General features: G+C 41.0%; 1 long non-coding RNA gene across 1 annotated transcript; it reads right to left on the bottom strand.

Annotated features, from left to right (window-relative positions):
- Nucleotides 1-567: 567 nt before the first annotated feature.
- Nucleotides 568-23,873, bottom strand: LOC125309655. The gene is made up of 5 exons (XR_007196164.1): nucleotides 23,792-23,873; nucleotides 22,100-22,235; nucleotides 12,034-12,146; nucleotides 1,342-1,402; nucleotides 568-1,010 (listed from the first exon to the last, which is right to left on the bottom strand). It is a non-coding gene; the product is annotated as an uncharacterized LOC125309655 (long non-coding RNA).
- Nucleotides 23,874-24,096: the final 223 nt, after the last annotated feature.

Raw genomic sequence — 24,096 nt, forward strand, 5'->3', positions numbered from 1 at the left:
AGGTCGCTAGGTATAAAAAGCTAATGTTAAAATCCTCCTCACCTCTCCTCGCCACCACTCTTCTCTCGCCTTCTGTATTTTCCTCCCCTTGTTTCTCATCTCTTCTCAGTTTGATTCCTCGCCTCCTGTCCAGATCAATTTTGCACGCAGGCAGGCAGTATTGACCCTGGCAGTATTGACTCAGGTAAAAAGCCTTTGATCTGCACCGCTGGGCCTGTGGGAGAGACAGAGAGACAGACAGGATCCAGCGACAGAGGAGCAGTGTGTGTGTGTGTGTGTATGAGTGTGAATGTGTGTGTGTATGTGAGTTTGTGTGTGTGTGTGTGTGTGTGTGGGGTGGGTGGGTGGGTGGGTGTGTGTGTGTGTGTATGAGTGTGTGTTTATGTGTGTGTGTGTGTGTGTGTGTGTGTGTACAGAAGATAAACTGTGTGTGTGTGTGTGTGTGTTTGTGTGTGTGTGTGTGTGTGTGTGTGTGTGTGTGTGTGTGTGTGTGTGTGTGCACTTTTCTCTGAAATATAGATTTGGTCTAACAACAAGTTTTATTAAAAAAAAAGGTCAATCAAGCCAGTGGGGCCAGCAACCAGCCGGCCAGAACTCCAGCTCTGCCCTGTAGGTACAGTAGGAGTGGGTTGCTGGGTAGGTGGGTGTGGAGGGAGGGAGGCAGCGATTAGAGGCTGAATGGGCCCAGCCACATGGCCTCTCCCCCAGCAGCCATGGCTCCAGGCAGGCCTGCCAGCTCTGGAGCTCTGCCCCTTCCCCACCCCACCCCCCTGTGTGTCTGCGCTGGGCTGATCAGCCAGTGCTGGACCTGGGGCTCATTGATCAGCCCGCTTGGTGGAGCCTGCTGTCTGCCTGTCCGTCTGGAGGTGGGAAGGGGAGGATCAGCCGCCCCCGAGCCCACAGAGGAGGGATCTGCCCTGGGGACACTGCTGCCGGTATCCCCCCCTTCCTGGCTCAGTATTGAGTAAAGGAAGACCCGGTATTCGTGTCCATGAATCACAGCGGCAAAGCTGCAGAGACAAGGCATTTAGCAACTTTCCTGTGCTCTCGTTTTTACACACACACACACACACACACACACACACACACACACACACACAGAGGCGCACACACATACACATACACAAACACACACACACACACACACACATTTTTACAGAGATTGCAAACCACATTAAACAACCTCAAAATTAATCAAGTAGCAAACAAAATTGATTTCTCCTCCTACTCCTTTCTAATCCCATAACTCTATCCCTCTCTCCTCACACTCCCTCTCTCTTTCATACAGTCTGTTTCATCCCCCCATCCCTATTTCTCTCCATCTCTCACTCACTCACTCACTTTGTTCTTTGAATGTGAGAACCATTGAAGTGTGCACAAAGACTTGCTGTTGATGGAATATCTGCAAAAAAGAGAGGGATGAAAAAAAATGGGAAAGACAGAGGGAACGAGAGATTTTGCAGTGTCCACCATACGGCCTCCAAAAACCAGGATGAGGCGGCTGGAATTCAAGCCCCACAAAAGCGCCAGTGTGGGAGCGAGCATGCAGTGCGGGAGTGTGTGTGTGTGTGTGTGTGTGTGTGTGTGTGTGTGAGTGTGTGTGTGTGTGTGTGCGTGTGTTTGTGTGTGTGTGCGCGTTTGTGTGTGTGTGTGTGTGTGATGACAGAGCGCATTTGTGTCTGTGGGTCGCAGCCGTTATCTGCTCCTCTCTGGAACAGAAGCTCCTGAGGACGGCTGAGAGACAGACGGGTGGAGGGGGGGGTGAGCAGGGGCCACTGTTGTCAGTGTCCAGCCCCCTGTGGTCTGCCTGTTGGAGAGACCATCTGTCTGAGTGGGGTTACACACCAGGTTGCACACCTGTGGCCCGGAAAAAACTGCACTTAAAGGGCCCTTCTGTAACTCCAGTCATTTCTTCGCCGATTTCTCACTTTTGTTCTGATATTTTTCTCTACGGAGCTCCCCCTGTAGCTTTGTGGTGCATATTTCACAACCGTCTTTTTTGGTCTTTTCGCTCTTTTTGCTGGCTCTGCCATGATGAACATCTAAAAAACGAAGCCATCTAATAGAAATCTTGTAAGCTGTAATCTATAGAAAGAAATTATAGATTCACAAATGCATATAGTTACATCAGTAGTAGCGAGTAGTGTGTAGTACACACACACACACACACACACACACACACACACACACAAACACACAGACACACACAGGGTGATTAGGTGATTAGGAGAGGTATTTCCCCATAGGCACTGTATTGAGCATGGAGCTTACCTCTGACAATCTAAAGTGGCCCTTCGGAGGGTCATTAGGTGTGGACCCCACAGTAAGTATGTGTGTGTGTGTGTGTGTGTGTGTGTGTGTGTGTGTGTGTGTGTGTTTGTGTGTGTGTGTGTGTGTGTGTGTTTGTGTGTGTGTGGGTGTGTGTGTGTTTTCCTACTAGAGCATCCAGCTGAGCTTGCTATAGGCAAAGCTTAACACAGAATCTCTAAAAGCCCCATACCTCTCTTTTCTGCTCTCTCTCTTCCCCCTCGTCTCTGCTTTCTCTCCCTCTCTCCTGCCCCCTCTGACAGGTCACTAAGCTTGTCTGCAGGTGAGTGGAGGAGTGGAAAACCCCATCCTATTATCAACATGCCATAGAGACTACTGCAGGGTCACACTCATAAGCTCAATAGCCAACTGTTAGAGACTATTAGAAATGGGTACAGATTCCTCAGTGGGGTACATAACATAAACACAAAACATGCCTCATATGAACGGGGGGAGGAAGGCTTACTGTAATATGGACAGCAAAATGCATGTGATGTGTGTAACTGTGCTATGATTGCCTCAGCTGAGGAGACTGGCTGTGGATGAAACCAGTGTGGAATGTGCTGTGTTTTGTTGATCTGTTAGTTATGAATGTTAACTAGAATGCTAGTAGTTACAGTTAGTCTGAAACACACAGAGGATATCTTAAGTGCCCAAACAGCTGAGAGAGAGAGAGTGAGACATTCCAATGTGAGATAAGGAGCTGTATATGCATAGATCAGCAGAGGGAGCTCTTACCACCATGAGTGTGTGTGTGTGTTTGTTTGTGTGTGTGTGTGTGAGTGAGTGAGTGAGTGAGTGAGTGAGTGTGTGTGTGTGTGTGTGTGTGTGTGTGTGTGTGTGTGTCTGTGTGTGTATGTGTGTGTGTGTAAGAGTGAGTGAGTGAGTTAGTGAGTGAGTGAGTGAGTGAGTGAGTGAGTGTGTGCATGCGTGTGTGTGTGTTTGAGTGTTGGGGTGTGTCTGCATGCTTCTTAGTGCAATTGTGTGGCATAAAAGTCTGTATGCATGCAGTGTGCGGATTTGTTTGAGTGAAAATGACTTAGGGAAGTGTTCTGGTAAGACTAGAAGTGAGGTGGTTTTTCTCCCACAGCTGACACAATGGCCTCTCTAGGTCAAAACAGAGGCAAACCTTTGGCCAACCTCTCCTGAATGTACAAAAGAACACACACAAACACACACACACACACACACACACACACACACACACACACACACACGACCACCACGATCACCACATTCTGACATGGCAAACACCGCCAGTCAAATTCATCAGAAACTTGATGTAACACAGAGTGGTAGTTGCATGTAGGGTACAACTGGGACGATTGAAACGGGGGACGAATGAAACATTCTGGTTTTCTCCGAGTGCAACGATGATAAACAGTTATCATTTGGACAAAACATAGAGCATATTACAATTTTTCTCGATTGCTTTTACCTGCTTAAGTAAACTAGAACCCACTTGGTCTTCATGACTACTTTCTTTGCACAGCAGAAGTCATCTCTTGCGAATGTGTTCACACATTTTCAATGGGTTTACACATTTCTCACACCCTTTTGCAAAACAGTTAACACAGGTGTCATTCAAAAGCCCCAAACTCTATTGGTTTTCCCATGCTAAACAAAAGGAAAACATCTTTTCACAGGTGGTATAGATTCCTTGCATAAGTCTGAATTTCTGATACACCTGTGTGAAACTCCTTTGCACAATTCTTCAATCAGCAATCATTCATTCTACATAAGAGATGTCTGTTCTGTGTTGCTATTTGCAAATATGGATCTAATGCACATTTAGACAAAGTACTGTATTGCCTATTTGGTGGAGAAAACAGTACAAAAGGTCTTTACTGTATGTCTATTTCGATGAAAGTTGTAGTTCAATGAAATTTACAGTATCTTGCTAGGTGTTTGCTGTATGTCTTACATGTCAATGACAGTTACATCTTGGGAGGAATGAATAATTCGGTTTTTTTATTCAGTACATTTTGTCTTTTCAGAGTTTTTTTCTGATACCAGAAAAATGAGAAAGTAATGAAACAGACATAGCAAAAATGCTCATTTTGAGAACTAGATTTTGCATTTTGTTGCCCAATGTGTAATGATTGATTAAAGAGTGATTTTGAATTGGCAACAAGTTGTAGTGTTTGAAGGCAAGATTTGCTTTTGCTGCATGTTTTAAGTGTTTTAAGAGAGTAACAGCCTTTTGCAAGCAAAATGTGTCATTTTGTCCAGAGTGCTTTTGTTCAGACACAGGTGTTAACTGTTTTGAGAGTGTGATGTCAGAGTTGACACAGGTATCAAAACGATCGAGAAAAACTGTAACCTCCGTTGCTCAGCCAAATGCCTTCCTGTTACGTCCTTGTATCACGGAGTTACTGGCGATAAACAATTTTTGATGGTCACAAGTTTACTTCATTAGCGGTTTATTTTTTTTGATTATTAAAGAGTGTTTTTCATTTAAAGGTTTGACTTCATGCTTATTAAGTAGAACATTTAGTGCTCTCCCCAATCCCAGACGTTCACATTGCATGTTTGTTTGTAATGGAGGCAAAACAGCCTATAATGCTAAATGTCTATGGCGGGACGATTGAAACACCTGTTTTATTTGTCCCGACCAGGCAGAAAACCCCATTTATTCTAAGTCAATGCACACATATCTGTGTTTATACTATATTTTCTGCAGGTGAGACATGGAAAAGCAGTTTTAGAAAGATGCAAATATATTTGGGGCTATCAGGTAGGGGGTCGAGTTTTGCCATGTTAACCTATGGAGACTGACGGCCTGTGGGTCATGAAGGGCACTTATTTGGATGTGTGGTGGCTTTAACCACGTAAAAACAGAGTGAAATAACATTTTGTACTATAGAAACATTATTTAATTCGAAACATGCATTATTCTAGCTATATTAATGGCATAGTGCATGCTATTTCCATAACCGTGAGATACGCGTTTCACCATGACGGCAATGAGTTGTTAACAGACATGAACCAAGACATATAGGCTGACCGCCGCCCAGTCCAGCACATTTTTACCACAAAAATAAATCACGCTGAAAGGCCTATATGATTCTAACTGTCTCACTAAATTGCATTATCCACACTCAATTCTCACTGGTATCTGCTAGACAACAAGTACCAAAACATGATTAGTTCATAGATTTCACATGTAAAATTCATTTTATACAACCCTACCTCCATCTTGCCTGTTCATAATTCTGAGAAATTCTTGAATTGTGGGCATGTACATGTTTACAGTGTATGTTATGTGTGTGTGTGTGCCTGCGTATGTGCCTGTGCATGCATGCGTACATATGTCTACTGTGTGAGTATGTGTCATACGTATGATTACTGTGAATGTATGTGTGTGCGTGTGTATCTGTTTGTGCACATGTGTGCACATGAAATGTGTTAACATGACCCCTGGAGGCAAAAATCCAGAAAAAATTGGTCATCCTAGGCCCTACATTTCTCAAGATATTCACAGAGAACTGTGTCTGCCCTACCTCCTTTCGGGGGGTCCAGTCCAGCGGTGGGACTACAGATCAAAACAAAAACGCTACAGTTTCATGCTATCCATGTGGGGTTAAATGTACATGCCCCCACCACAAAACTTTGTTTTGTCATAATGATCACCCGTGCAGTTTTTCAGTGTCCCTAATTTTTTTTTTTTAATCCTTAAATTGGGTAATGGGATGGGTTGACACTAAATGTACCTCCTACATGAATTATTTTATTGGTAAGGCCCCCCATGAACAGAATTCCACGAAAGTGCATACAGAGGGTGTCATAATGATCCTACACTTCCAAGTTAGATTTTTGACATGTGTCACAGATACCTGCAATTACAACATCTCATTTTACTTTTTTATGTTTAACTAGGAAATTTGGGCATTATGGAAAAAACAAACAAAAAAAATGGTCATCTGAACCCTAAACCTATATTCACAGAAAACTGTGTCTGCCCTACCCTTTTCGCGCCAGTCAAGCGGGGGCTACAGATCAAAATGAAAAACGATGGTCATAATAACATGCCCATTTACCTTGGACGGAAATGAAAAAAAATAAAAAAATAAATCTGACTAAACCATTCATGATATGTTGTCAAATATTGAAATTCATGGTTGTCAAATATTGAAATTGGGAAATTTACATAATTTAAGCTGTATGTTTCATTCGTCCCCCATGCTGTTTCATTTGTCCCAGCCAGGAGGGATGAATGAAACAAAACGCACGTTCGACTTCTCATTAAATAACTCTTGAACGGTTTTGTTCAGAGCTGTAAATGCAACTGAATTTGACAGAGGATAGATGTAGGTTGCTAGGGGCAAAATATTAACTTTCAGTGTTTTACGATATCTTTGTAAATTACGTTTAATTAAGAAGTGTTTCATTCGTCCCGGTTCTCCCCTACTGCCCAGAAACAAATCCTCCAACTCCTTGTCAACGGCAACTGGCCCTGCTGCTCAACAATTGTTGGAATCCAAAATTTGCTTATATATACACATGTAAATTTCTAGCCTGGCGGGCCATCCTATATCATTGAAATGTATAGTCTGGAATCGAACCTCGCTTAATCCAAGGGGCGGGCAGAGAATTGTCTTTCAAACTGCAATGCAATAGGCCAGCCCTTCGACCATATCCATTATCCGGGTCGGCAAACGGCAAATACATCCTTCTTGAAAGGAATGACTTAAGTGCATTGTGTTGCTCAACTTTCAAAGAAAAGCACAAGTCCAACTCCTCCAAAGTTGACGCCAACGCCCGATTCAAACAACCGCTCTTAAGCTCGCCATAGCCACCTTCCTTGTTGTTCACCGTTGCAGGACTATCGTTATCCTGTTAAGCCCGCCTCAAGACTCTCTAACAAAATAGAGCTGTGATTGGATGGCGTCCCACAAGGCCAGCCAATAGAAATCCCTATGGTTTGATACTAGACGTACAGGCTGAGCAAATTAATTTGCCGCCCTAGGATGTATCTAGATTTCTAGGCTAGTAAATTTCACAAATTGTGTGCAAAAATAAATGTTCTCTACTGGTAGCAAATTTTGTCACAAGGCATTGGCGATTGAAGTCAGATTTTTGCATTAGGTGGTGATACAGTGGTTATGGGCTGGGTTGAACCACATCTTTGAGACATACCACATAAATGTCATAATCTTGGGCATAACAGTTAGTGAAAACTGCTTTCAGTCTCCCGGCTTTCGGGGGAGACAGTGCAGAGCAGAGTAGCTCCCGGGGACCAGAAGCTTCTATTCCTTAGTGGGGCTTCATGCCTTCCAAGTGTCATGTGCCCCAGTGTTTCAGTGTCTTGGGAATTGTTGCCCAAAAATCAACCAAAAAAACTTAAAGCCATATTGTCATGTGTCATAACAATAGCCAGGCATTGGGTCCACTCACTTTGCCCCCCCATCCCCCTATTTTGTCTTTTTTTCTCCCTCCCTTTTTCTTGGAGTCTGGGGTCAAACAAAAGTGCTGTTCTGTTATTAACACAAACTGGAGGGATTCTAGTGTCAAGAAATCCAACCTCATTCCTACTCAGTCTCCAGGTTTGGGAATGTGCCATGCTTCTCAGACACTGGAAGGGGGGCAGAGCTTGAGAATTCCTATTTCTCACCACTGTTGGGATGAGAGGCAGAGTGAAAGGGAGGAGGGGGAGAAAGACAACGACAGCAGGAAGACATGACAATTGACATAATGATGGAAACATTAGATGAAACGAGAGGCTTATAGAAGAAACATAAAAAAGAGAAAGCTGTTGTGAAAAGACAAAAATGGATATAGAAACCGCGACGATCACTTCATGTCAGCTTAAAATAAAACACTGATAAAACATCGACTGTACTCACCATCGTCACTCACCAATATTTAGGCAGTATTTAATGAGTTGGACTGAATGTTTTACATTTTGTATTAAAAAACATGTTCTACATAGCAGTACATAATGTAACCACTGTATGGAACTCCTGATGAAGCACAACTCTTGCATGCTCTCCCCTTTGCTCAATGATTCAAACTCACTTTTTTGTTTATATATGCATTTAAATTTTACAACATTTTTACATGTTTCTTTCTATAGCCACAATCACCATCATTCTCTTCAAGGTCACAAACTAACTGAAAGAAGTCTGCAAGGACGGACAAAGTATTTTTTGGTGACGGTGAGTCCTAAATATACATCTGTATAATAATACACTTCTGCCATTGTAGTGGTCATATTACGCATCACTGTGCAGTACATCTAGATTTTTACAACTTGTGTCAGTGCAGTGCATGTGTGTGTGTGTGTGTGTGTGTGTGTATGCGCCTAACAGTTTGTTTGTGTGTGTCTGTACAATGACAGTGTGTGCATGTGTGTGTGTTTGTGTGTGTGCTTCTATTCCTTGGCCTATGAAACCAAGTTTCATGTGACCCAGTGTTTCAGTGTCCCATAAGTCTTCAATCAACTGGAAAAAGAAACAAACAAAACCAAACCTATATGACCAGGGCAGCCGTGGCCTACTGGTTAGCACTTTGGACCTGTAATCGGAGGGTTGCCGGTTCAAACCCCGACCAGTAGACAAGGCTGAAGTACCCTTGAGCAAGGCACCTAACCCCTCACTGCTCCCCGAGCGCCGCTGTTGATGCAGGCAGCTCACTGCGCTGGGATTAGTGTGTGCTTCACCTCACTGTGTGCTGTGTGTGTTTCACTAATTCACGGATTGGGATAAATGCAGAGACCAAATTTCCCTCACGGGATCAAAAGAGTATATATACTTACTTATACTTATACTTATGACCACGCTGGTCTAGAGCTAGCGGCGGTCATTATGTTCATGTTTTTTGGTTATGGTTATGGAATTTAGCAGACACTTCTGTGTCAGAACAAGGGTGACATACAAGGGCGATTTTGTAAGGTATGCAGCATCAAACAACAGCATACAGCACACAGAACCGTCTGAATGCATCTCTTCCTCATCAAACCAGAGACATCAGTAGAGTCAGCATTAAAGTTTGCTTTGGAGGGTAAGAGCTCTAGTCTGCGTTACCCCCCTGGGTGGTCATACAGTAACGCTCATTAAGCTTGTTGAGCAGATGGGACCCCCACCCCACCAACATCACCACTACCAGCAATACCTCTACCACCGCTCACTGTCATTGCAAAAATAGACAGATTAAGGGCAAAGGCCAGCGTCATTCTCCCCAATTACCACTAACTCCCACCCCTCCAACCCCCACCACACCCAACCCCCTTTTCCAAAAGCACGCTGAGACACTGTGGCCTTCAAGGTGTTAGTTATGATGAGAGAGAGAGAGAGAGAGAGAGAGAGAGAGAGAGAGAAAGAAAGGATAACAAAAGGAGAGGAAGAGGGGAGGAAGGAGGAAGAATAGAGACAGAAAAAGAGTGCAGAGAGAGAGAGGGGGGTGCTGGGGGACAGATAAATAATACATTATACATTAGTGTTTGTAAATGATGTAATATAAGGTAACACTTTATTATAATGTGTCGCTGTTACAGTGTACCTACCTAATTAGGTACAGTGGTACAACCTGTGTAACAACATGTACTATCAGGTACAATTATTGTACTTGCATTATGTATTTGTGGGTACCTACATATAGTTGTTACATTGTAATACTCTTTTAAAAACTTTGCCAATTTGCCTAAATTTTCATCAGAGGCAAAGAGCTGACCAGAGACCTGCTGGATGGGGTAAATCTGGTCATGATAGATTATATATAGGTATATGACACGATGAAACAGAGGTCCTTTAAATATTATATATTATTCACAGTAATAAAGCTTTGCAGGAAGACATATTTTAAAGTTGTTTGAAAATACAAAATATTTTTATGGGCAATCAAAATAGTTAAATTATCACAGAATATGATGTGGCTATTTTATTTTTGCCGTGGGTGCACCCTCTTTAGCAGGATATATATTACTGTAAGATAAAACAGACCTGCTCATATCTCTTCACATGAGCACTTGTTGATGCGTATATTATTACCAATAAATACGTTCACCTGCACTTCTGCCAAGGCGCAGCAGTTATTACAAACGCACACTACTGATCTAGGGAGCATGCTAACTTGCTCTCCTATACTGTACATTCCTTTGAGTAAAAACAGCCTTAGATGAGTTAAATAAGAAGATGTGAACGAACAGGCTATAGCTCTGTTCGTGCAGAAATGTGTTTAGTACTCGAGAAGAATCTGTGTGTTTGTGTCTGTTTCCAAGAATGCCAGAGGCTGCTACTCCATTGGAGATCTTTACACATGAGCCTGGGAGTAACATCCACCTGAAGTGTTTGACTAATAAATCGGATGAATGGAATGACCTAACGTGGAATAGGGCAAGTGCAAAGGGGGTTGAATATATAGGACATTCGGCAATAAAAGAAACAGGAATATACCATATTTATGGTAACAATGAACATTTCAAGCTACATACAATTGACACTTTCATCTTTAACATTTCAAATGTCCAGCCATCAGATTCAGGGGCATACTGCTGTTTGAGGATAAAATCGATAGGAGCAAACGTAATCCTAAATGTGGCTGTGCTGGTGGTGAAAGGTGAGTGTGACGGAAATTACCTGGAAAATGAGTGAATTTTACATTTAAAATAGTGAAAATGACACCTGAAAAAAAAATGAGATGATGATTTTAGTCTGCCTCTGTTCTTACAGGGAATCTACATCAGGCGCGTAACTAAAATGTTCTATTTGTGGAACGTACTCTACAATAATAAGCTTCCATTGTAATCAATGGAACTGACCTCACCAAATGCGATAGCAATGCCTGTGTTCCAAAAATTAGACGAGTCTCCTAAAACTATTCTTATGCTCTGCAAATAGAGGGTTCACTTGCAGACCCAGTGTGGGCCGAGCTTTACAGTCATGAAATTAAGGACATAATGTGTGGGTGTCTGTGTGTGTGTGTGTGGGTGTGTATCTGTATGTGTGCGTGTGTGTGTGTGTTAGGAGCACAATACTATAATAATGTAGTTATGTAATGTAATTATTTATAAATTATATATAAAAATTATACTCTATTTATTTACAGAAAAGACTTCTGCTGTCCACCTGTCCACTTCACCCACCAGGTATTACAACCACTATGATAACCACTATGGGATATGCACAGATCAGAGTCTTCTGGGTCTGTGTGAGATATGGAAAAGCAAGGCAATTTTTATTTTATTTTATTACCTTGCCTCTCTTACTATCCATATTTATTTTATGCTGGTCTCTAGACTTTATTCTTGCACTGTTGCACTGTTGGACTTACTCATTTGCACCATCACCATGACACTCACTCACACAGAGCACCTTACCTTACCTTATGCACTGAGAACCACAGGCTCAGTCCCTGCTTCAGTCATTGCAAGCGCCTCATGATTAATCACCCACTGTGTGGATACTGTTTTTAGACTTGATTTAGATTTAGTGTTATTTAGTATAATTTGTATTTTAGTATATTCTTTATCTTCTACTGTCCTTATTGCTTAGTTGTGTTTTTTATATTATATACTATATTATATACTTTTTTCAGCTGTTAGTGAATGTGTGTGTGATGTCTGTATGCTACTGAGACCTTGAATTTCCCCTTATCTATCTATCTATCTATCTATCTAAATTGTCCATGAGATATTAATCAAATGTAAAGTTTATATAGGCATAATTTCTAGAAAAGCCTCTTGTCAACATTTTTACTCCTTCCTTTTACCTTTCCAGTTCTCCTCACCTTTCCAGGAGCACAGAGAAACCTCAGCAGAAGGACTGTGAGGATCTGGTCACTGTGGTCCTGAGTCTGGGCCAAGCTCTGCTCCTGTGTGTGGCTGTGATTGCAGTCCTGGCCTACATTACCCATATGAGAAGAACTGGTAGGTAAAGCAGTAATAGCTGCACTCATGGTATACCAGTGAAATACAATTAAGGCAGACAAAGCATTGAAGTTGATATTTACACCAATGTGTGTAAAAACTCCGGCGAGGTGTGACTCTGGTGCAGAACGACGGTCAGGTACAGAAACAGTGAATGAATCTTGGGATAGTGACAGACAAAGTTCTCTATATAAATCACAGTATTCATGTCTTTTTTCCACAGGAGGACACAGGCATTTAACAAAAACTGTCTGACATGGGAATCAATAAACAAGAAGAGTCCAACATACGCAGTGCAACTAAACCGCTATTGGGCATCAACCAGACACCTTGTTAGATTTGCACCTATAAGCATTTTTAATGAATCAACAGTTCTGATGTAAAATTATTCCAATATGCTGGACATTTTGCTGGACTCCTTTTGTCTGGTTATAAAATGTGTTCATGCATATAAAGTAGGAATGGAAAATAGATATGAATGTGTACAAGTAACATCTATGATATGTGTAATAACTGGAAGAAAATATCTGTAAACTTACGATTATGAGACTTCTCTGGTTTAAATAAAATGAAAACAACTTGGAGGATCAGAGAATGTGTAAAGTCATTTGAAAGTCACTCAACTCACACAAGAAAAGAACATTTATAGCTGCAATGAACAGTTAATGCATTTAGTCTAGCTTTGTTCTCACTCTAGGAAAGTAACTTCTAGATTTGAATTTAAGGCAATTACCCTCTGTATACCCGTGTAGGGTATACAGAGGGTAATTGATAATTGATAATTGATAAAGTCACCCCTTAAAAAGGATAGTTTTAGTGAGCCACCTAATGGGACACATTCAAATAATTTCAATAATTTAGTTGAAAAAGCCTGAATGTTGTTCACTAGAACATATAGTTGATTTAAACCGTATGTTGCAGGACATATACTGAGATTGAATTACCAATAAACGCAACACATTACGTATACCTAATATAAATGGAAAGCCTGTCTACCAGGCTTGGAATTTCACCATTTTGGGGGCAAGGCCACTTGGCCTTCAGTTGGGCATATTTGGTGGGGGGCACAAAGGCCACATGTCAGGGCACCAAGGCCAAAGTTAACTATACAGTAGTAGGCTATAAAAATGAGTGAAATTGTATTTAGCCTATTCAATAGACCTGCATCACTGTATGAAACAATAACATGAAACTGAAAAATCACTGTATGTACAAAAACATGAAACATGACATATTACATAGAACTGTAAATCATCTGATCATCTAACATTTACAGATATCTAGGCTATATTTAACATTTATTTTATTTTAGGCCTGTTATGAAATAATGTATTGAACAATTTAAGCACAGCTCAGCCAGCGCATCCTTAACATTTTGTGATCATTAAGGCTACTTAACTCTTAAGTGCGCCACATACTCGACGCACCCGACCTGTAACGCGACAATGTGACGTCACAGAAGCGCCGTAACCATTTATACTTGCGCGTCATGGTCACGACACTAGTTGCAATATTCTCCTGAACAGAGGTGTCGCTGTTGTGAAAAGATTAACGCTAACTACGTTACACAGCAGAAGAAGCTGCATTAAGAAACACTAGTAGCAGAGAATGTAAACGGGCTCTGCTATTAGCTAGCCTCTGTGATGGTACTTCAGACTTTGGTTGCTACTATTCACAACTACCACCATCATTATCATCTAGTTTCCAAGGTGTGCGCACAGGTAGATAGATAGATAGATAGATAGATAGATCCTTTAGTCATCCCGAGGGAAATTTTAATAATTTAAACAGTTTAGTTAGCTGGCTAGCTAGCTAGCAGCTGGCTGAGTTTGTGTAATTTCCTGAAGTGGAAAGAGATTTTGTTCAGGCCTTAATAGATTTTGTTTGAAAATAAATCGTTTCAATTCTTTCCTCTTAATTCCATGTGTTGCAACTCTCACTGGTAACTTTATTAACTTATCCAGCAAACTATTACAAATTCACGACTGTAACAAAACACTGCAACTCTCGTTTGCCCTCGAACTAGTCCATCTTCCTGTTTTAAACTTTGTCGCTTCGTCTGAAAAAAAATGAGTGGTGCGCTACCTCGCGCTACCTGGCTAAAATCCTGGCGCGCCAGCAAGATCTACGTCATTTTGACGTCACGGTGTCGCGCTACCGGTCGGGTGCGTCGAGTATGTAGAACGCCTTAGTCAGCTGTATATCCTCTGATTTTAATAGTTACGGACATCTAGGCGATATTTGTAACATTTATTTTGTATTTGGCGTGTTATGAAATCACATAGGAAAAAAGTATATTAAACACGTTGTGAAACTTAAAGCCCAAACTTGGAGACATGCATGTCGAAATTTGCTACAAATTCAAAACCGGATTACTCTGGAATGACTAACTGTACAGGGGACTGCTTTAAACCTTCGTGTTCGGTAAGGTCTGCTGTTTATTTTGATATATGGTTTGCCATGTTTTGAACGAAGGGTTTGTTAAGTATTCCAAAATGAATGGGTAGGGAGATGGGCGCAGATCCTAGAATATATGATTCCATTTAATCATAGTATTTATTTGTCTCGCGAACCGTTCACCATACGGCTAAAACGTTCCACATACTCGACGCACCCGACCATAGACTGTATATATAGAACTGGACAGTGTGGTTGCATTCAGCAGTGTTCTATGGAATTGAAGCCGCCGAGGCGACGCCATCTTGGAAAATTTGCAACCAATTTGAAGTGCGGCTGCGCAGCAGAAGTTGAAGTATCGCCAGTGAAGAGGAGTCGGTCAGGCACGCCCACTCAGCGAAGTTAAACACGCCCTTGTCGATAGAAACCCGCCCCCTTGTCCTTTCCACAACACAGGTCGATAATGAGGTCGACTCGGCGCCGAAGGCTAGCTGGCCGGATGAATTTAGCGGCTGTGAGTTAGCTAAACAGCACAAACAACAGTCTTCGGTTTGTTCTTGTCTGGTAAGTGTTGTGTATCAACTGAAACGTTTTTTTTTGTCTATTGTTGTTCTTAAATACATCTAAGAGAGCTTATTATGTTGATTACAGACTGTGAGAAATTAGTATGGTGAATACCAATCAGCTAACAACAGAAATACGGACAGCGAATTACATGCTAACGTTAGCAGCTACATTAACGTTACTGTAAACTGTAGGCTAAGTTAGTCATTGAGGTGAAGATTAGCAAACAGCTCCCGTAAGAGTCGATGCATGTTTAGTCGGTTTTATTAGTTTTTGCTGTTTTCAAATATCTCAATCTGAATGTATGCCATCTCAACATGGAGTAACCATTGACTGTACATGGAGATTACACAGTCAGTACAGTTTATGATGTGATAAAGCAACGTAAGTCAAACATTATATGAAGCATGGACCTCATCAACTTGTCATATTAATGTAACTACTAGCCAGTTTGCCAACGTTGCATTTTTTCTAACGTTAACAACAAAGACACCTCCGTTAGAGCTACATCTGTGACGGTAGGTCGGTAGTTGTAGACCGCATAAGTGAATGATCGATAAATGCAACGCCTGCATTAAACACTACGCCAAGAACCAGTCACAAATTCCCAGGGATATTGATATGACATGATAAGGTTTTTTTTCAAGCTGACGCAAGTTGATAACATTCACATATTTAAATATAGAATTTAATATTAAAATCGCATGTTTAAACGTGTAGTTAACATTAGGTAGGCAGTGACATTTATTGCACACATATATTTAATTAATTGGTATTACTAGTGGTGTTGAGTGCCTCATTATATGCTTTGTAATATTGTAAAATTGTCTGACTAACTTTATTGTAACTTTCCTTTTTGCAGATAAGGTATGGGTGATGGCTGAATGTGCTGGAGGTGGCGGCAAGGAGGTCTCCATTAGTCTGCAAGGGAATGCCTACGTGGAAGTGGTTTGGCTGGGGTGGTCTGAGGTGGCATGTCCTCCCCTTTCTCCAAGTTCCCAGACATTCATCTCCCCTGACACCACCCACTGTCACTGGATCAACCTGAAGCCCCTTATACATGGGACAGGGCACAGCACCACTACGAAAACACATGACTTTCAATAACTTGCGTGGGCACCAAGATAGGTCTGCCGCTGCTCTGAACCTTCTGTTAACTTGACATCATTCATACTTGAGGCTGTACACATCACTTTGTTTCTATTTTCTTTATTGATGCCACCCAAACTTCAACTTTCTGTATGCCCCTGAACTCACACAAATTGTAAATTGCAATGCACCATTTAACCAGTGGTGTAGTCTAGTTAGCTGTAGTGGTGGGTATACTGTGAGCAATCCTTGCCTATTTTAAATGGGTATACTGAGATGGTGATGCTTTTTAAGTGGGTTTACTGTGTAGTCCTGTGTATCACATAGACTATACCACTGCATTTAACTGCCTTGGTATTTAACAGTAGCCTACACACAGATGTAGAAGTTAGAAGAACATTAATATCAGAATAATTATTGGTTGATACTAAATCAATTTTTAATGTTTTTATTTATATTGTTTGAAGTATCATTCAGAATGCCGCCTGGTCTTCAATCAGCCTAAGAGGACACATGTAACCCCTCTCCTAGTTACTCTCCGTTGGCTCCCTATAGTAGCCAGAATTAAATTTAAATCTCTCACTTTGGCCTATAGGACACCGACTGGATCTGCTTCTTGTTATTTTGATTCAACGATCAAGATGTACATCCCCAACCGCCCACTGCAGTCTTCTGTTGAGCATCTGTTATGTCGACCAGTCTTAAACGCTGGGTCAAATTCAAGACTCTTTCCCTCAGTGGTTCCATGTTGGTGGAATGAGTTGCCCAGTGCTCTTCATTCCTGTAATAGTTTTTGGTCTTTTAAGAGTGGTCTAAAGGCATATCTGTTCAACATGCACTTAGTTCATTAAGCACTTCTTAAGTGTTATGATTTGTATAGTACTGTGTTATTTTCATTAGGCTGTTGATTAATTTGACATTGTTTTTTTATTGATATTCTCCTTAATGTAGTGTTACCATGTTATTGTTGCCATTGTTATTTATTATTGCCCCCATTTTCATTGTTTATTTCATTAGGCTATTGATTGATCCCTGTTAAATGTAAGTATTATATTGTTTTGTATTTGTATATGGCTTTGGACAAAAGTGTAACCTAGCCATCATAATGTGGTATTGTCTTATGCACTTGAAGCAAAAAATAAAAATATGTTTCTTTAAATGTAGTACCACTTTAAACACATGACTCACTGAACAGCAAAGTAGCTTCCTGATTATGTGTACAATGTCTACAGAGTATCCTGATGTAGTAGGTCTATGTTCTCATATTTTTACAGCTGACATGAAGGCATTACATTTTTGATTTATAATGGAGCACCCTCTCTGGTGAAAGACTAGTACTAGCAACCCTGTGGTAGAGTCATACGATTACAGACATATTGAGAGAGCCTATGATGAGTTGTCACAGTTTTCAATTTAGACGTATTGAAATGGGGTACGTCTACGGGAGGATTTACACATCACTGGCAAGACCTGATCAAATCATACCAATGCAAAATGTTTCTCCAGCAGTGCAATCGCAGGTAACAACGATACCTTAACTCAGCATTTTCAGATACCGCTGTTATGAGCATACTAAGCAAATTGTCCATTTGTAACTTTGAATCCCTCCTCACGTTAAGCTATGGTCCAATATGTGTTCACTAAAAAACAAGTAACGTTATTTGTCTGGCTTATTAATAAATGGTCATACCGAGGTTGTCGACCTAGCAGGCTAGGTGACGTTTATTGCCATTCGTGCAAAACTAAGCAAGAGTTAACGTTAATGAAACTTAACATCGCCTTCTCCCAGTGACTTAAGTGTATTCAAATGAAGTTGCAAAGGTGGTGGCGGCAATCACTGGTTACATTAAACCATTTGAAACAAGTAGGACTATCAATATAGCAGAGCCCTTTTACTTTACCTATCAACTGGCTAATGCTAGCATGATTTAGCATGCTATAAGCTAATATACTTAGCATCTACGAAAGAACAGCACATTTTTTCACTAAGAATCTGTCACAACTAACAACGATGTCTCTTACAAACAATCACACAATGTATGACTATCAATATGTATTTAATCAGACTGTGATCAGATATAGCCTAATGATAATAACAGCAACACTTATTTAGGTTAGATTACGGTCGATATCAGGTGTCGTTAAAATAAGGTAGCTTACAAAGTTGCCGAGTCTGCTGCCAGCCAGCTGTCAATCATAGGTGTAAAACACCCTTTAGATTTGTTAAAATAACATTTAAAAAAAATATTTCAGCGAGAAAAGAAAAATAGTGTGTATTGAAGCATCTTGAAAACTATTTTTTCGAATAAAAAGTTGTAGATGCAAAAATAGTTTTAGGTGAGAAAAGTGACACGGAAAGTTGGCTACTTGCTCATTGAAATACATGGAGATGGGCGGAGTTACGCTTTGTACTGCAACCAGCCATCAGGGGCCTCTGGACTAGCGCTCGCATCACTCTTAAAGAAGCCCTATGCAGGTCTGGTTATTCCTTCGCTGTTTCTGGGTTTTCACCTGATTTGGGCTTGCATTTTTCACGACATAGCTCCCCCTGCAGCTTCGGTAGCAAGTGACTGCTACGCTAAACCCCCACTAGCTAGCGAGCTAGCCATCAATAAACCAAGCTAAACACATAGGGCTCGGTTGAGCAAACACATTGTTCAAGAGACTGTCAAATCACATTACAAAAACGAAGTTCACCCAAGGGTAGGCTACTTACAATTTCAACAGCAAAAAAGCCAAGTCGGAGTCCATTTTGCAGTCTTCTTAGAAACTACAATCTGACTAGCCTGGATTTCCAGGGTACAATGTGACTACATTTTCGAGTATTTCCGCCGAGTTACATCCGGATGTGTTCGGACCGCAACCAGAAAGTTACATATTCGTTTTTTCCGCGGAGAAGCACTAGGGGGAGACGAAGCACCCACCAAACGACCCAAAAAGTGTTGTAGAACCATCACAACGACTCTCAACCTGCATAATTAAGGTCATTTTTGCTAAAATTGTTGCATAGGGCCTCTTTAACAGACGGCACACTGTCCAGTTCTATATATACAGTCTATGCACCCGACCTGTAGCGCGACAATGTGACGTCACAGAAGCGCCGTAACCATTTTTATACTCGCTACAAGTCGCGGGTCCGCGACACTAGTTGCAATATTCTCCTGAACAGAGGTGTCGCTGTTGTGAAAAGATTAATGCTAACTACGTTACACAGCAGAAGAAGCTGCATTAAGAAACACTAGTAGCAGAGAATGTAAACGGGCTCTGCTATTAGCTAGCCTCTGTGATGGTACTTCAGACTTTGGTTGCTACTATTCACAACTACCACCATCATTATCATCTAGTTTCCAAGGTGTGCGCACAGGTAGATAGATAGATAGATAGATAGATAGATAATTTAGTCATCCCGAGGGAAATTTTAATAATTTAAACAGTTTAGTTAGTTGGCTAGCTAGCTAGCAGCTGGCTGAGTTTGTGTAATTTCCTGAAGTGGAAAGAGATTTTGTTCAGGCCTTAATAGATATCCTTTGTTTGAAAATAAATCGTTTCTATTTCCTTCCTCTTAATTCCATGTGTTGCAACTCTTGCTGGTAACTTTATTAACTTATCCAGCAAACTATTACAAATTCACGACTGTAACAAAACACTGCAACTCTCGCTTGCCCTTGAACTAGTCCATCTTCCTGTTTCCGCTTTGTCGCGCTCGTCTGAAAAAAAATGAGTGGTGCGCTACCTCGTGCTACCTGGCTAAAATCCTGGCGCGCCAGCAAGATCTACGTCATTTTGACATCACGGTGTCACGCTACCGGTTGGGTGCGTCGAGTATGTAGAACGCCTAACACTGTTTAAAAGCTGAGAAAAAGCTCTTTCATGTGACGTGATACTTGTTATGCCTGTATGATGAGTAGGCTACTTCGCAAGCAGTTCAACTGAGAAGAATGGGAATCTGGATGCACTTACTTTCTTGCCGTGCGCTGTCACTTTTCCACTGCGTAAAACGCTACATTCATTTGCGCTGTGAATGCTAATATTATTTTGTCAGGCCATAGGCTAATAAAATACGCTATTAGTCGGACGCAAACCAGAATATTGAGAGAAGGGGGCACCAAGGCCACAGTGGCCTGTAAACCTCTGATTTTTAAAGGGGCATCACGGGCAACGCAAGGGTCTACGACGGCCATGGCTACCCTGCTGCCTACATTAAATGCTGATTTCTGAGCAAGTCAGTGACAGTATTCCTAAAAGGCGCCTTTTCAGAAGATCACGTGTGTGTGTGTGTGTGTGAATGAAAGTGTTCACGAGCAACTAGGTGATTTGTGAAAAATGTGTTCATGATAAACACTCAACCACTCATTCTGATATTGTTATTCATGTGATGGCTTCATAATGTCTAACAGAGCAAAGTGAAGGGGTGTGAGCTACTCTCATGCTTCCTCATGAAGGCCATCACAGTTTGCAAAATATGGCATAAAAGGCGAAGCTTGTCTCAGTAATTATTTTCAGCTCAGAGGTTCCAGAGCAAGATGGATGTGCTTTTTGTGGTGGCAGCCCTTGTCTTGATTCCTTTGAATAAAAATATGACACGCCATGAAAACAGTCATTTAAATAAGAAGATGTGAATATTTTAAAGTTGTTAAAAAAGATTTGAATGGGCCAAAATGGAATATAGCTCTGTTCATGCAGAAATGTGTTTAGTACAACACACACACTACAGATATAGGGAGCATGCTAACTTGATACTGTACATTCCTTTGAATAAAAAAATAGCTGTAAATGTTTGTGTCTGTTTGCAGAAATGTGTTTAGTACTCGAGAAGAATCTGTATGTTTGTGTCTGTTTCCAGGAATGACAGAGGCTGCTACTCCATTGGTGGTCTTTATACATGAGCCTCGGAGTAACATCCACCTGAAGTGTTTGACTAATATAGATGATGAATGGGATGACCTAACGTGGAATAGGACAAGTGAAAAGGGGGTTGAATATATAGGACATTCAGCATTTAAAAAACCAGGAATGTACAATATTTATGGTAACAATGAACAATTCAAGCTACATAGAACAATAGACACTTTCAGCTTAAACATTACAAATGTCCAGCCATCAGATTCAGGGACATACTGCTGTGTGAGGATAAAATCGACAGAAGCAAACGTAATCCTAAATGTGGCTGTGCTGGTGGTGAAAGGTGAGTGTGACGGAAATTACCTGGAAAACCTCTTACTTTGTTCTTAGTCTAGAACAAGCCGCACCTTTCGATGATTTTAGTCTGCCTTTGTTCTTACAGGGAGTCTACATCGGGCACACAACTAAAATGTTCTATTTGTGGAATGTATTCTCCAATAATAAGCTTCCATTGTAATCAATGAACTGACCTCACCAAATGCCATAGCAATGCCTGTGTTCAAAACATTAGACCAGTCTCCTAAAACTATTCTTACCCTCTGCAAAAGGAGCGTTCACTTGCAGACCCAGTGTGGCCCGAGCTTTACAGTCATGAAATTAGGGACATATTAATGTGTGGTTGTCTGTATGTGTGTGTGTTTGTGTGTGTATCTATGTGTGTGTGTGTGTGTGTGTGTGTGTGTCTTAGGAGCACAATATTACAATAATTTGGTAATCTCTATTTATTTACAGAAAACAACCTGTCCACTTCACCCACCAGGTACTACAACCACTATGATAACTACTATGTGATAGGCACAGATCAGAGTCTTGTGGGTCTGTGTGAGATATGGAAAAGCAAGGCAAATTGTCCATGAGATATTAATCAAATGAAAAGTTTATATATGTACAGAAAAGGTTTGCGGGACGTAATTTCTAGAAAAACCTCTTGTCAACATTTTCACTCCTTCCTTTTACCTTTCCAGTTCACCTCACCTTTCCAGGAGCACAGAGAAACCTCAGCAGAAGGATTGTGAGGCCCTGGTCACTGTGGTCCTGAGTCTGGGCCGAGCTCTGCTCCTGTGTGTGGCTGTGATTGCAGTCCTGGCCTACATTACCCATATGAGAAGAACTGGTAGGAAAAGCAGTAATAGCTGCACTCATGTTATACCAGTGAATTGAAATGCAATTAAGGCAGACAAAGCATTTAAGTTGATATTTACACCAATGTGTTTCTGATAGAAAAACTCTAGCGAGGTGTGACTCTGGTGTAGAACGACGGTCAGGTACAGAAACAGTGCATGAATCTTGGGATAGTGACAGATAAAGTTGTCTATATACAGCACACTATACATGTCTTTTTCCACAGGAGGAGGACACCGGCATTTAACAAAAACAGTCTAACATGGGAATCAATAGACGAGAAGAGTCTAACATAGGCAGTGCAACTAAACTGCTCCTGGGCATCAACCAGACACCTTCATAGATTTGCACCTATAAGCATTATAACGGATCAACTGTTTTGATGTTAAATTATTTCAATATGCTGGACATTTAACTTTTCTCTTTTTGTCTGGCTATAAAATGTGTTCATGCATATAGAACGGAAAAAAGATATGAATGTATAAGAAGAACATCTATGATATGTGTAATAACTGTCAGAAAATATCTGTAAACTTTATGAGACTTCTCTATGGTTTAAATAAAATGAAAACAAATTGTTTACAACATGTAAAGCAACTCACAACAGAAAAGAATATAGCTGCAGTGAACAGCTAATGCATTTAGTCTAGCTACTGTAAGGCCCTGTACAGTATACCTGTGTGGAATGATAGTCATTCTTTAAAAAGGATAGTTTGAGTGACCCACCTGTTGGACACATTCAAATAATTTCAATAATTTAATTAGTTGAAAAAGGCTGAATTTTGTTCACCAGATGTTGCAGGTTGAACATTCATGACAAAACTATGTTTTTTTCTTCAGATCAGAAAATATATAATATGACGTTGCATAAGAATGCTAACTGCTAACATTACCTCTGGACAGCACAAACAAGCTTTAATTAAGCAATAAGACCCGAGAGGCCGTATAGCTGATTCTACAACAGCTAAGGGGCGTTGTTACCCCCCTTAGCTGTTGTAGAATCAGCGTAACCTAGTGTGAACATGAAGAAAACTCAGGCCCCATCAGAGCTGTGCACCAGAAAGAGATCTGAGTCCTCTTTCAAATGAACTCACAATATGAATACAAAATGAATGAGTCCCTTTTGTTTTGGTCCTCTTTCTGGTCCCCTTTTAGTGGACTGAGTTCGGTTCTTAAAGGACTCTTATGTGAAAACACCCTCAGACCCCTAACGCGAACCGAACTGAGACCACCTCGGGATGTAGTCTCAGCACGGTTCACTTAGAAGTCCGCGGCACGGTTTGCATTATCTGGGCATTGTGAACAACTATCTCCCTGGGTTCTCTTTCACATTTTGCATTGTAAGCTAGCCTATTTTGTCCTACTTGACTTGCCATTGCCAAAAATAAGGCATGATGTTTATTACTTTTTAAAAAAAAACTAAAACAAAAGCTCCGCTCTAAAATCTTTGTTTCTAATATTAACGTTAGGCTGAAAATCTTTTCATCCAATTGTTAGCCTAACTAACCATGTAGAAATTAGTGAATTTAGGATTAAATTGCTCACCATTTTTTATGATCTGCTAGGCTTTTATCTCTCTGTCAAACTCTTCTTGCATGTGGAAAATATAGGCTAGGGCCTACGAGAGACTGAGCAGCGCAGTTAAGGGCTGCTGTTCACTTATCATTTTGGAAGTGAGCTAAACTTGGACATAGCAACAGTAACCAGGTGGGGAGGGCCTACCACTGAATTAGACAGTGTGATTGGCTGGCGTGTTGACTGACAGTTCAAGAGGATATTTGAAATAACTTCAGATCAGAATTCTGAGACCCCCAGAGAAGGTATAGTGTGAACAGGAAGGAAATCCATCA

This window comes from Alosa alosa, chromosome 16 (genome assembly GCF_017589495.1).
Source record: "Alosa alosa isolate M-15738 ecotype Scorff River chromosome 16, AALO_Geno_1.1, whole genome shotgun sequence".
Classification (NCBI taxonomy): Eukaryota; Metazoa; Chordata; class Actinopteri; order Clupeiformes; family Clupeidae; genus Alosa; species Alosa alosa.